Here is a 15736-nt window from a genome sequence, read left to right as displayed (position 1 = left end):
TTAGGCAAAAAAAAAAAAAAAAAGCTCTTCATTTATTCATTCATGGTGATGCATCTGGGCGTAGTTCAATTAACTGTATGATAAAGACCAGCATGCTACCAGCTGAGTCTAGTTAGAAATTACAATTTTGCTGAGCGTGATGTAGCTTTAACATTTGATCAAGCTTGGCTTGGAACTAATATACGTATAATGGCTTTTTTAAGGAACAAAAAGGCCGGGCAGGTTAGTCGAGCAGGCTGAGCTACCCATGCTCAGGTCTATCTATAACCTATCGATTTAAGCTTTTGAATTGATTAAGCTATGAAAAGACCTAAATTGAGCAGTTAGTCTTCACACTAAACCGTTAAACCGCATGGTTAGCTCCTCAATCAGGAACTGCAGTTGATCAACTAAACTCCGGTTTGCTAAAGATTCTCTAATAATTTTCTGTGGACAGGTACCCGGAGGACGTTTATGATCGCATTTGGATACCGTTGAACGGTACTGGTACTGCCATCATTAGTGCAAGTGAAAATAAAGACGTCGAGAACCCGCCTGGGGACCCCTTTCGAGTGCCGTCTATGGTCATGAATACTGCAGTCACACCAACAGATGAGAACACTACCCTGGAGTTTGTCTGGGAAGCATTATGGAGAGATAATCGTCCTGTGCATTATATGTACATGCATTTCGCTCAGTTCGACTATCTGCCCAGATATTTCGGCGTATTCGTTAACAATGAACTAAAAATGAGCAACATCACAACTTACAGTTATCGGACAAGTCACATAAACCTCACCTTCGACCTTGGCATGGAAACCCAATATAATTTTCGCATAATACAAACGGCTGGTTCCACCTCTCCACCAATTCTTAATGCTTTTGAAATATACAGGCCTCTGCAGCTTAACTATTCAGCAACTGATAGAGGAGATGGCACGTAATCACGTAAATTACATGTTAGAGTATTTTAACATGATTGCCTACTGATTTTTTTCTTTAATATCATAATTGCTATTGAAATCTTTTGACTCTTTGTTGTAATTAACATTAGTGCTAGTTTATTTAACAGAATATTCATAGGATACTCGTAAAGGCAGTTGTTAAACGTTCAGGGTGTATATTTTTCTTGCAACAAAAATAAGATATTATTTTCTTGTACTCTTATATCAGGTAATGTAGATGGCTTTCAAATCATCTATAAGATGATTTATGCAAATTCCTCGTCTAAGTTCAGTTTTAACGGTAATTAGTCAGATTGCAGTAATGATATTTTACATAATGTAACAAAAATTATAATATTTTGAAAGTTATCAGTGATAATCGTGTAAAAATATGCCTAAATGTTATCATTTACATGCCTGGCATTTATCTACTTGAGATGGGAGTTACTAACGTCTTTGTATACTAACGTTTTGTTTATGTTTGTGGATCGACCTTTTAACGGTTGATGGAATGATGGAGCTCAAAGGATTGTATCATATGAAGATTTGGCAAGGTGATCCATGTCCTCCGGAGAAATTAGCTTGGGAGGGGCTTAATTGTACCTTTTCAGGTTCTAATCCTCCTAGAGTCACAACTCTGTAAGTACCATAAATAATTTGCTAAAGCATATCTCTCCCTCTTCCTCTTAATTTGTTCTTATTCTAAGTAGTACGTAAACAATGAGTTCATTACTGTTACTAATTGAAATGTCCTATACACAGAAACCTTTCTTTACATGGATTGTCTGGCAGCATACCCACAGCTCTTGAGAAACTTAAAACCATCAAATACTTGTAAGTGGCAAACTACAATTCCATTTAAACTAGTTTGACAAAATTAAATGGAAGGCTTACAACTTGACTTTTATCTTAGGGATCTATCTAACAATAATCTATCAGGCTCGATACCAAGTTTCCTAGCAGATTTACTATATCTGGTCCTGCTGTAAGCAAGCATATTCTTTTCATATGTAGATCGATAAAGCCCTATAACAAATATGTTGATCATCAATTAGTTATGCTTTTGCTGCAGAAATTTGTCAGCGAACAAACTCAGTGGTTCGATCCCAGACGCTCTCTCCTTCAAAAGCAAGCAAGGGGCTTGCTTGACTTAAAGTACGTCTTTGTTCCTCCCATTAAACCTAATTATATCCAACATTAGCTATGTTGATACTAGGTGGTCTTGTGGTGGATGCAAGAGTTGACAACAACCCGGATCTGTGTCAGCCCGGAAGTAAATGTAGTGGCTGTCGAAAGACCACCGTTATCATTGCAACGGTTATTGCAACAGTTTTTGTAATATTAATCATACTATTGCTGGTAGTTCTCTATCGGAGAAGGACACCAAGGCAAACGTGTAAGTTGAGATGACCAGTCATCATCTCCATTCTAACTTGGTCGCAATAAGTCTTATATATGTAGATTCTCCAACTCGCACATCTGAAATAAATAATTTACTTAATTACAAGCATGAAACAATTTACAAGTATCTTTCTTTGATTTTTACGTACCTTTGCGCCGGTGCCGTCCATGCAACTACAATTACGTACCTTTCGACAAGCCTTTAAGAGTTGATGAATTCACATATCCAGAGATGAAGACAATCACCAAAAGTTTTGAACGAGTCCTCGGCAGAGGAGGCTTTGGAACTGTTTACCACGGTTGCTTAAAAGATGGGATGGATGTTGCAGTCAAGATGTGCTCTCATAATACATAGGCTGAAGGGACTTCTAGTACTGTTCCAGAAGAAGATGGTTACAATGTGAAAGGAAACAAAGAGTTTTGGGCTGCACTTTTTATTCTCCAACAATTAGTATTGCGATATAGTGGGCTGCACTTTTATTATCTTTTATATTTTGCATATATAATATTAAAGCCACACATGAGGGGGCATACTAAATATAAAATATACAGAGTTGATCCCCTGTTTGATTGCTTAAATTTTTGGGTTAATTAGTTATCTAATAAAATTTATGTTATTTTCTAAATCGATTTTGAAGATAGGAAGGGAGATGGTTAGTGGATGGTATGTTAGGAGCTAATTATTAATGTGTCCTTGTGCAATACAAGGTTGTATAATATTATTCACTTGTTGCCAGACAGGTTCATGAATTCTTTGGGTTGCAGGCCTTGTTCCTCTAAAGTATTCGTCACAGAAAACTGGTGACTTTGATTGGGTTTTGCAAAGACAGTAACAATCTGGTCCTTATCTATGAATACATGTCACAGGGAAGTCTCCGAGATCATCTCATGGGTATGCGTATTAATATATGATGAACTATTTTTACAATTAAATTGATCAAAATTTAACGATTAGTTAGTTTTAGCGCAGACAAAGCTGGAGAGAGAAAATTCTTAAGTTGGAGAAAGCGAATTGAGATAGCATGGACGCAGCAGAAGGTGTCTTCACATTGTAAGGTTTACCTTGTAATTTGATAGGTTTATTTAGAAGCTTAATTTACTGAGCAGGGCTGGAGTATTTGCACAAGGGATGCACCTCACCTATAGTTCATGGAGACGTAAAGACCAGCAACATCCTCTTGTCTAGTAATCTTGAGGCTAAGCTTGCAAATTCGGGGCTTTCTAAGGTTTTCCACAATCCTCAAGGTTGCATCTCCGCCTACGTTCAAGCTGGCAGTCTAGGATATTGAGATCCAGAATATTATATCCCTAGGTAATAGTAACTCATAATTATTATTTTGCTTCTAGTTTAGATATCACTTAATTATATATCACCTCAGCTACCATTAAGATTCTTTCTCTCTCTTCTCTTGAAAAACAGTCATTTCACATAAATACATTATGATATTCATACTTCAATGTAATAGAAAAAATATAAGTCCACACTGCGATACACTACATAGCTATATGTTCACATTATCATGCACTATATTAAGATATATCTGTACTGCGATGCACTATATGTCCACACTAGCATGCACTGCATGGTTATATGTCTGTATTATTACACACTACATAGCTATATATTCGTAATGCTATGCACTACATGGCTATATCTCTATACTACCATGCATCAAATGGTTATATATTTGCACTGTCATGTATTTTTAAGTTTGTATTTATTGTAGCGAAAATATATGGAGCATTTTAAGTCTGCATTTATACTAAAAAATATTGCAATGTTAGAATATATATCTTATTACTACTACTTTACATTCAATCAAAGGTATTTAGTTATTTAGTATAAAACATCACGTATTTCCAATACAAATCTATTATTCTCTAATACTTTTTAATATCAATTTTATGTCACATTAAATGTAATTAGTATTCCATATACTAGTATTCGATTATACAATAAAATAACTTATATTATAATTAGCTTTTTTCATCTTGTATTAAAAATTAAATACTTATTCTATAATTAACTTTATTTCACAAGTCAACGAGCCCAAAAGACCTATAACTATTCACATAACAATAGTGTGACATTTACTAATATAAGGAGTATTTTGGAATTTTACATAGTTAAGAGATTTTTATCATGTAAAAAAGATAAGGGTTTCATGTGAAAATGAGCAACAGTTCGAAAGATCTCGATGTAATTATTCCATTGATTTAGGAGCTTTTAATTTAGACAACCTTCGGCTTATAACATCCTTACACAGGTAGCATAATACCTTCTGATTGATGGAGAAGAGCGACATATACAGCTTCAATATTGTTCTCTTGGAGCTAATCACAGGCTTACTTGCAGTGGTGGAGTTGTAGTGGCTAGAAACAGGTCACATATTGAAATGGGTGCAACAGAAGCTCTCCAGATGGGATGTGACAAAAGTCGGCGATGCGAAACTCCATGGCCAATATGACATCGACTCGGTCTGGAAGGTCATGGACGTAGTGAAGAGATGCACAATGCCGATGGGCATACATAGGCCAAGCATGAGTAAAGTGGCAGCGAAGTTGAAACAGATCTTGCATCTACTCGATATCACCTTCATCCATTGGACGGGTTCCGAGATGGGCGGGTCGACTGCGGAAATTAAGTGATACCTCGAGGTGTTAATGTACAAGCTGTTAGAATATTAAGCTAGCCCATTTGACTAGTCAATTAGATTAATTGGCTAGTGTAGAATTCAAGAATAATGCTTTGGTTTTGAGGTGACTCTTAATGTTTTCTATGCCTTTAAATGATAATAATATTTGGATTCTCTAGATGTTGGAAATCAAAGAGTTATATATGATAACTAAAAGTTATATAATGATAACTAAGAGTCATGTAGTATATCTAAGAGTCATGTAAACTACTATATATATGTGGTCTTATCTTGTGCAAGAATATCAAGAAAAGTTTAAAGTTTTTATCTACTTCATCTTGTGTTAAGAGAACAATCTTCTTCTCTTGAGTTTTTCATCACCTTCTCCTAACAAAGTGGTATCAGAGCTAGCTTTTCTTAAAATACAATGGCTTCCAATAGCTTGTTGCAACCCCAATTTTCTCGCTTCACCGAGAAGAATTTTAACTAATGGAGTATCCAAATGAAGGTTCTCTATGGATCCTAAGATCTATGGGATATCGTAGAGAAAGGCTATGTTGAGCTAAAGAACGCGACAACACTCATCTCACAACAACTCAATAAGTTAAAGAAGACTCGCAAGAAGGACAAGAAGGCATTGTTCTTCATTTATCAAGTGGTGGACGAGGCAATCTTTGAACGAATCTCCACCGTGTCGATGGCGAAAGAAGTGTGGGATATACTCAATGTGTCTTACAAAGGAGAGGAGAAGGTGAAGATGGTGCGGCTTCAAACTCTTTGAGCCGAATTTGACACTCTTCACACGAAGGACTCCGAAGTAGTTGAAGTCTACTTCAATCGGGTAATCTCTATCGTTAACCAATTGAGGACTAATGGTGAGAAAATTTTAGACCAAAGAGTAGTTGAAAAAATTCTTGGAAGTTTAACTAAAAAGTATGAGTATATTGTTGTTGCTATTGAAAAATCTAAAGATTTATCTACTTTCTCCATTGAAAGTTTATTGGGATCACTCCAATCCCATGAGCATCACATGAATCAATTTGATTCTCCTTCCTTAGAGCAAGCATTTCAATCTCAAGTTTCATTGAAAGGAGGTTCTAGAGGGAGAGGAGGACGGCATTTTGGCCATGGGAGAGGTAGAAACAATGAAGGAAGAGGGCAAGAAAATGAAAATAATAATACATTCTCATCTACTTCAACTAGAGGTAGAGGTAGAGGATGAGGACGGTATGCAGACGTCCAATGTCATCATTGTGGCAAATATGGCCACATAAAAAGAATGTATAGAAAAAGAATTGTCGATGAGGAAAATAAAGATGCCAACTATGCTCGAGAAAATAATCAAAAGAAGGATGATGGCTCTCTTTCTTATTTGTAATGTACAAGAGGATGTTATTAATGATATTTGGTACGTTGATAGTGGTTGTAGTAATCACATGATAGGAAACAAATATGCTTTTGTCACTTTGGATGAATCTATCCAAAGTGAGGTTTGCATTGGCGATAACAACAAGCTACCGGTTAAAAGGAGTGGTGACATTCTTGTCAAAACAAAGAAAGATGTCTAATACATTACTAATATTTTCTATGTTCCAGATCTTAAGCAAAATCTTTTGAGTGTTGGACAACCTTTTTCCAAGGGTCATGATGTTCTCTTCAAAGAAGACACATGCAAAATTAAGGACAAGAACAATATTCTTATAGCCAAAGTGAAGATGACACCAAACAAAACGTTTCCTTTGAAGATACAAAGTGAAGTTCTTTCATGCTTCAATACCATCATAAAGGATGAGTCATTGCTTTGGCATCTCCGGTCATTTGAGTTAAGTTCTCTTTCTCACATGTGCAAGAAATATATGGTACGAGGCATATCAAATATTCATCAACATGATTAAGTATGTGAAGGGTGTGCACTTGGAAAGCATCACTGAGACTCTTTTCCAAGTGAAAAAACTTGGAGAGCATCCAAACCTCTTGAGCTTGTTCATACCGATCTATGTGGCCCTATGCACACAACATTCATTGGAGGTAATCGTTATTTCTTTACCTTCATCGATGATTATAGTAAAAAGACATGGATTTATTTTCTTAAAGAAAAGAGAGATGTATTGAACAAGTTTAAAGTATTCAAGGCCTTAGTTGAAAATCAAAGTGAATATATCTTAAAAACTTTGCATTCCGATTCACAAGATTTTATCTCTTTTTTCAAAGAGCATGGCATAAAACATCAAGTTAGTACTCGTTATACACCACAACAAAATGGAGTGGCAGAAAGAAAGAACTGGACTATTTTGGAGCTTGCTAAAAGCATGTTAAAAGCAAAAGGGATGCCTAATATATTTTGGGCCGAAGCCGTTGCATGTGCAGTCTATCTCTTGAATCGTGCAACTTCTAAATGTGTGCATGACATGACACCTCAAGAAGCTTGGAGTGGACACAAGCCTTGTGTTGCTCACTTGAGGATTTTTGGAAGCATTGCCTATGTGCATATGCCTGATGGAAAAAATGAAAAAATTGGATGATAAATCTGAAAAATATATTCTTATAGGCTATAGTGAAATGTCCAAAGCCTATAAACTCTTTAATCCTCTTACCAAGAAGGTTATTGTAAGTAGAGATGTAAAATTTAATGAAGGAGAATCTTAGGGGTGGGATGGAAAAGAGAAAAGAAAATATTCTATTCTTGCAGGTGAAGAAGAAAGTCAAGGTGGTGATCTTGGAGAAGAAGAAAGGACTCTACCTACTTCATCGTCTTCTTCTTCCACGTCATCTTCAACACCTTCATCATTGGAGTCTCTACCAAGGAAGACAAGGAGCATTAGAGAGATATATGAAGCTGCAAGAGAAGTATCATATGAAGATATGAGCAACTTTGCACTATTTATTAATGCAGATCCTATCACTTTTGAGGAGGCGTCAGACCAATAAAAATGGAGACATGCTATGGATCAAGAAATTGATTCAATCACAAAAAATGATACTTGGGATATGGGATCTTGTAGATCTTCCTACTAGGCACAAACCAATAAGTGTTAAATAGATTTACAAGACCAAGTTGAATGAAAAAGGTGAAGTTGAGAAGCACAAGGCCCGATTGGTAGCGAAAGGCTACAATCAAAAGTATGGCATTGACTACGACGAAGTTTTTTTGCTCCGTTGTTCGACTTGAGACTATTCGCATGGTCTTGGCTTTGACGGCTCAAAATAGATGGAAGATGTATCAAATGGATGTCAAATTAGCATTCCTGAATGGTGTTCTTGAAGATGAGGTCTATATTGATCAACCTCCAAGCTATGTGAAGAAAGGTGAAGAGCATAAAGTATGCAAGTTGAAGAAAGCCTTGTATGGCTTAAAGCAAGCACCAAGGGCATGGTATAGTTGCATAGATGGATATTTCTTGAAAAATGGATTCAAGAGGTGTCCATTTGAGCATACTCTTTACATTAAAGAAGGTACACATGGTGAGTTTTTAATTATATGCATTTATGTTGATGATTTGATCTTCACCGACAATAGTCCAAATTATTGTGAAGCTTTCAAGAAAAACATGATGCATAAATTTAAGATGACAAACATGGGACTTCTACATTTCTTTCTTGGCATTGAAGTTAAACATAGTGGAGACAAAATTTTCATCTCACAAAAGAAGTATGCAATGGATCTCTTGAAGAGATTTCGAATTGTAACAACCCAAACCAAAAAAAAAAAAAATTTGGGCACGACGCGACCGGCCACACTATGGCCAGCCTCGTGCCCATGCAAGTTGCGCATGCAGCTTGCGTGGTGGGGGCGCCACGCACCCGCTGCCGCTGCCGCAGCCAACGGGCTGCAGCGGGCCCCGGCGCCACCGCAACCCCCTCTCCACCGCCTCCTCTCTCTCTCTCTCTCTAAATCTCTCTATCTATCTATCTATCTCTCTCAGTCTCTCTCTCACTCCACTCTCTCTCGACTTTCTTTCGCACTCCTCGTTGCCAACGTCGGCCCGCCGCCACCTTCCCGAAGCCGCCGCCGCCGGTGAGAAACTCTTCCTCCCTCTCTCTCTCTCTCTCTCTCTCTCTCTCTCTCTCTCGCTCGAGCTCGGGCTCGTCAGCCGAGAGCCGCCGAGAGGGGCCGGGCTGGGGCCGGCGGCCGGCGGTGCCCTCCCCGTCGGCCCGGGTCTGCAAGCTCCTCCCTCACCTCCTCTCTTTCTTCTTCTTCTTTCTTATTTCTTCTTCCTTTCTCCTTTCTTTCCCTCAGCTCTTCTTCTTCTTCTTCTTCTTCTTCTTCTTCTTCTTCTTCTTCTTCTTCTTCTTCTTCTTCTTTCTTCTTATTTCTTATTTCTTCTTCCTTTCTCCTTTCTTTCCCTCAGCTCTTCTTCTTCTTCTTCTTTCTTCTTATTTCTTATTTCTTCTTCCTTTCTCCTTTCTTTCCCTCAGCTCTTCTTCTTCTTCTTCTTCTTCTTCTTCTTCTTCTTCTTCTTCTTCTTCTTCTTCTTCTTCTTCTTCTTCCTTTCTCCTTTCTTTCCCTCAGCTCTTCTTCTTCTTCTTCCTTTCTCCTTTCTTTCCCTCAGCTGTTCTTCTTCTTCTTCTCCTCCCTTCTTCTTTGCTTTCTTTCTTTTTCTTCTTCCTCCTCTGTTTCTACTCCGTTCTTTTCTGCACAGTGCTGGGCTCGGCCCAGCACTGTAGCAGGCAGTGCTGGGCCAAGCCCAGCACTAGTGACATTATTTTATTATCTACTTTATTTTATATTTATTTATTTATTTAATTAGGTATTACTTCCTTAATTAATGTAGATAAATTATTTAGACATTAATTATTTTAATAATAATATATATTCTTCAACATGATGATTATTAATTATAAATAGTATAATTAATGATTAACTAGGTTATAAAATATTATGCATAAATATAGATAATACTTATTTTGATGTAACTATGTATTTATATTTCTATTAGATTAATAGATAGTGTTGTAAATTATAATTATTAGATTTATGTTCTGATATTCATAATATATACAATTTAAGTAATCTTAGCAATTTATTATATACTATTGTGTGTAGAATAAGATACTAGTCTTATTAATTAATTAATTATTTTTCATAATTAAGTAAATACTAGATAACTTCTAATTAATCAAAATAGACTAAGAAATATAAATTTATTATAAATAGATCTTATCTATACTTATATCCCATTTATAATTGTTTAACTTTTACTTTATAATTATATATTTAGAATATTAAATAAAAAGAAACGAACCTTTCTCTGTATATTATAACTAGCATTTTATAATAATAGTATGTCATAATATTTGAATCGTACCTATAATGTGAATCTAGTTATGTGCAAAGTAAAAGAAGTGTTTTTAAACCAAATAAACCTTTATATTCTACTTGAACTAATTTTAATTGAATATTTTCAGATCCCAAACCCCCATATTTGAGACCCAGTGGACCTTGCTAGCGATGAGTGTCACTCGGTTATTTGACGGACGTGAGAGATGTATGGTTTGTGTCTTCTAATCAGACTGTGAATAGTCTTATCCCCTAGATGCCTTTCTCAAATTAGGTTATATTATATATTATGTACATGCATGTTTTGGCCTCCAGCATGATTATATGATTTTATCTAGAGATGATTACAATCGAGCATATCTTATCATGCATTTGATTATGCTGATCTGGGATATAAGTACATTGGTGATATATATAGAGATGATTAGAGATGATTCTACTGTTATGATTGTATACCGAGTTGATCTGTAGCATGAGTATGCATGTAATAGATTAGCATGAGTATGCATGTGTTGACGATACAGTTGGAGACTACATTGCATCATTTTCTCTTAACTCCTATTCCACCTAAATTCCTGTTATGCATTGACTTGTTACCGTACTGGATGTATGCATTTGATCTGTCATTTATAATGAAAGCATGAAATGTGATCGATAGGATAGTTGCTAGAAAGCGTGAGGATACCCGAGTGGGCGCGAGGGTTAGAACGCGCTTGGTGGATGATTGATCACTCGACATAGTCGCGATCCTGTTGGCCTTACGTCCGAGGTCGTTAGTCTGTGTGCGCAGCAGACATTCAGACACATGCCGTTCGCCAGGGCATATGTGGCGAGTTATCCTCACGAGGTTTCTATCAACTATGTGGGTGCCCGGTCTGGATGGATGTTGATACCCTTAGCGGATGGCAGGGTATGATTATATTTGAGATACTCCTTCCGGATGGCAGAGTATGCTCTGAGCCTTCAGGCATGATGTTGAGACCGGGTACCGGGTATTGACTGTGCACAGTGGTCTAGTATGATGATATTATACCAAGATGCCGGTGATGATTGTGATGTTGAGAAATGCATATGATTTCATTATCATTTGGTTACCTGATTATCGAGTGATTAATATGCATTATATATGGTTGTATTTGAATTATAGCATGGTCATGGTCGGCATGCATCATGTGTCATATTAGAGAGAGAGTTATGATGATGGTATGACATGGAGATTTATTTATACATTGTCGAGGATTATATATTCTACCAGTTATGACATGACATGTTATCTATTTTTCATTTATGTATTATTGAGGAACGTTCATATACTCATTCATGACATGATGCTGATGATTTACTCTCTGTTTGACATCACTAATTCGGGGTAAGGTCTATTCACTGAGCCTTTTGCTCATGACTCTCTCTATTTCTTTTCTAACCCCCTAAGATACGTGGTATGTGATAGCGACTTGAGATATCTTAAGAAGATATTTTAGAGCGATGATGAGGTGAGCTATAAATGCGAGACAGTATAGATGATAGTTTATATAGGAATTGAGTTGTACTAGTATTTGATATTTGTACTCTGTTGTATTAGACGATGAATTGTATAATACAGGTCGAATCATAGTGTACTCTTATATTAGTCGTTTTAGTTGTATCTTGATAGTTTGTTGTGGCCTGTGTGGGTCCTGCCAGATTATGTAGTGGTTTAATGTATATTATTGTGGACTAGGATATTTGTATGTAAACAGGTTTATTTGGTTAATAATATGATTTAATTAGTGATGGGTTATGTGATCATGGATATGTTAGCAGGTAGTATTTGATGATGTCATGATTGTATGTGTACAGGAGAGTATTTGTGTGTGACGGGCCTCGCCCGTCCTGTCGCATGCGCCGAGCGTGTCGTGTGGGCGCGTGGGCGTGCACGTGCCCGTGCCTGGCGGGGGCGTTACACGAATGAAAGGTGCTTCACCCATAAGCACACCAATAGAGGTTGGCATAAAATTAAGCAAGCAAGCTGATAATAAATCTGTAGATGCTATTCTTTATAGAAGTCTGTAAATGTTACTCTTTAGATAACATTGCCTGTACATACCTGACGACGCTGCATATGATCGATTATCTATGACCATTAAACTAAGGACCCTAATCGTAGGACCATCATCATCAACATCATCACCGCTCTAGTAAATCATCGCATAGAGCATAATCATTACTTGTAGCCGAATTATCGCATATAGCAAAACCATCGCATACAGCGAGAAAGAGCTCACAACTCAATAGATGCCTTGACCCTACATCATCGAATATCGCTAAAGCTATAACCCTACCTCTCAAACATCTTTCTATTTTTATTTTAAACTAATCTTCAAACAAGGCAATGTAATCATCTGAATGCTCCACCAGCTAACGATCTTAGGTATAGACTACTAATATGATAATACTATATAATACACTATAACCTGAACCCCGGGCTGAATAGGTGGAGAGAGGCACTGCCTAGTTAGGACTAGACTAATAATGATACGTGCATGTGGTGTCATGTCTTCAATTACCTGATTTATATTATGATTATCAAAATAAGATATGTCATAACTAAACATGTCGTCTATCATGAATAAAGCAATAAATAATAAATAATGCATGTAAATGTAATCAATAATGACATAAAGTAATTATCATTACAATAATTATATTATTCATAGACTAACATAGGATCTAACTCGCTTGAAATGTCTCTCGAATCTGACTCTCTCCTCAACAATCGGGCTCCTCCTGAATCTCGAGATCCTCCTCGCACAGTAATAAGTCTTATAGTTTATAAAATAAAACAAAACATAAGAAGGACAAACTTATAGAACTAACTACATTGTTGCATAAATTAAGTTCGACTCTCTAGGTCCAGATAAGTTTAACTTGGTCTTGCATTTATTCTTCCCTATTAATATATTATCTTGTATTAATTAAATTGGTCATTGATAATAAAATTAGAATTATCCTTAGTTATAAATGTCAAAAGCATTAATAATAAAAATGCAAGAATTAATAAATTTAAACTACCTAACTTAGTTCTGTATTATCCTAAATTTACATTAATAAAAATGATTGAGAAAAATTCTAGAAATATAACTAACATAAATAAAAGAAAAAAAAAGACTACTAATGGGCTAGCCTATGATCCATAGGTGGGCTTGGCTCAAGGCCCAACCTACATTGTTTAGCTGAGAACGTGGCCTGCAGGCCTACCCACAGCCCACTAACCAAAATGGGTAGGACCGAGCTTAAAGGCCAAGTCAAGCAAGGTGAGGAAGTGGGCTGTGGTAGGCCTAAGCCCACTAAGCTGAAGGGGTGGACTGGGCTTAAGGGCCCAATCCATGGCATGGCTGCAAGCTTGTGGGTGTGGGCTGCTGCCCACCTTGCAGCCCAATAGAGAACTGAGTGTAGGTTGGTCCAACCCCCAACCTTTCTCATTGTCTTCTTCCTAGGGAAGAAAATAGAGGAAAAAGGATGGTGCTACTACCGGCAACCACTGTGGCAGTCGAGTAACACTTCTCAAGGTCAAATTGAGTTACTCACTTGGGTGGTTGGCCAGAAAAGGGAAAGAAAATGAGAAAGGGAGGAGGGATCGAGTTCATCAGTGAGGGAAGGAGTTTACATCGCAACCAAAGATGAAAAGGGTCCAAGAGCTATGCTATAACACTTTATGAGGTGGATAGTAGGTTCTTAAGTGATTGAACCGATGGCTAGAGTGGTCGACCCCATATCACTGACCGACGAATTTTCTCGGCGAAGATAAATATGGTAAAGCTAGGATCTAACTATGATTTATTAAGCAAAAATCAAATTAATTGAAAGGAGAGATAAAGGCTGACTTGCGAATTGGATTGGGGGTTTTGGTTTGATCCATCAGTGCTCCGATGATATGCGGCTCTCGTCGAGTTCTTCAACGGTACAAAATAAAGAAAAAGAGAGAAAGGGGTGAAGAGAAGATGAGGATGAAGCAATAGTAGGGTGGTTTAAAGTTTTATAAGGCTAGGAGGAGATGTGGAGGGAGTGGAGTCTGAACTCCACTCCGGTGAGGAGGGATTCTCTCCCCTCTCACAACTGCCTGCAAGGGAGGGGGAGAGAAGAGGGGAGGCAGCGCACATGCTCGACGCATGCGTTACAAGTGAGGGAGTGCACGTGCACTAAGATTTTTTTTAAGGGGTGTTACAAACAATCTCATGAAAGAGTCTACACGGCCCACAATTATCAACAGGCCCCTTCTTGATCCTATTCAGGTAGGCCCCTATAGGGATTCCTCTCCAAAAAATCTTCAACACTAAAGGTCTCACTCTAGGGGCCAAAGACAATCCCCAGAGCTTTGCCCACCTAGGCCACACATGGGCTTTGTGCTTTTATAGAAACTAGATGTCAAATTTAGTCCTAGCCTTCCCATCCTCCTCTAAATCTCAGACCCACTTATCTTTCATTACCTCTCCTCCTTTGCACGTGGAGCTAATCTAAAATGCCACAGCATTGAAGCACACGAGGAGCTTATCTACATCCCAGGTGTCATTAAGTAGTAATTCCTCCACCTCAACTCCTCACTGAAGCAGCTAACGTCAAGGAAGACAGATGAGTGGTACCTCAGCCAACCATGGCTCCATCAAGATAGAGGTGTTCTTCCCATTGCCGAGGCTACAACAGAGACCTTCCATAGGCTCCTTGGCCGCCCGTAACAAAGCCCTCCATAACTAGAAAGTCCTCACTACCTTCCTTACATTCCATGGCCACAACCTCTCATACTTGAAGAGAACTATTTCAACCCAAGGAGTCTGACAACATCACAAGGATATGCTTTCATAGGACTGCTCTCTTTGCTGCATGAGGACATCTCACCCTAAACAGCCTTGCAATTTTAGCTTCGTAATAGTCTCCTAGCCAATTAGATGGAGCCTAGTGGCCATGTCGAACCCATCCAATAATAAGGAATAATAGTGAAAAATAGCTTTCACCAAGTTTACCCTACTAGTCGGTGATAAGATATTTGTTTTCCATTCAGAGAGCTTCTTTCTCACTCTATCCACAAAATTTTGATAGTTGAGGATAGGTATCCGGGGTCATGATATTTTAACCCCTCTATGCGTGAATGATATTTTAGCCAATTTCAACTTGATTCTATAGCCACAGTAGGAGGAATAGCTCTAACAAATCATTTGTAGTCTCCAACAACACATCTGCATTAGCCACATTAGCCCAAGCCACCACTAACAAATCATTAGCATAAAGCATGTGCGACATGTACCAAATCAAAATCCTTTCAACCTCCTCTTCATGACCTAAGCATTGAGCGAGATAAGCAACTCTAAGGAAACAATGAAAAGATATGGAGATAGCGAGCCACCCTTACGTAAGCCTTTATGTGGCGTAATCCATTCAGACAGGGTGTCATTGATAAGAGTCCCAAACCACAGTGAAATAATGCAGGCATGAATCCACAATTTCCATCGCTGGGGAAACCTCAT

Source organism: Typha latifolia, chromosome 5 (assembly GCF_019914945.1).
Source record: "Typha latifolia isolate L0001 chromosome 5, TyphaL0001v2, whole genome shotgun sequence".
Taxonomy (NCBI): Eukaryota; Viridiplantae; Streptophyta; class Magnoliopsida; order Poales; family Typhaceae; genus Typha; species Typha latifolia.
The sequence above is the reverse complement of the archived record's forward strand: the minus strand, read 5'-3'. Positions refer to the sequence as shown.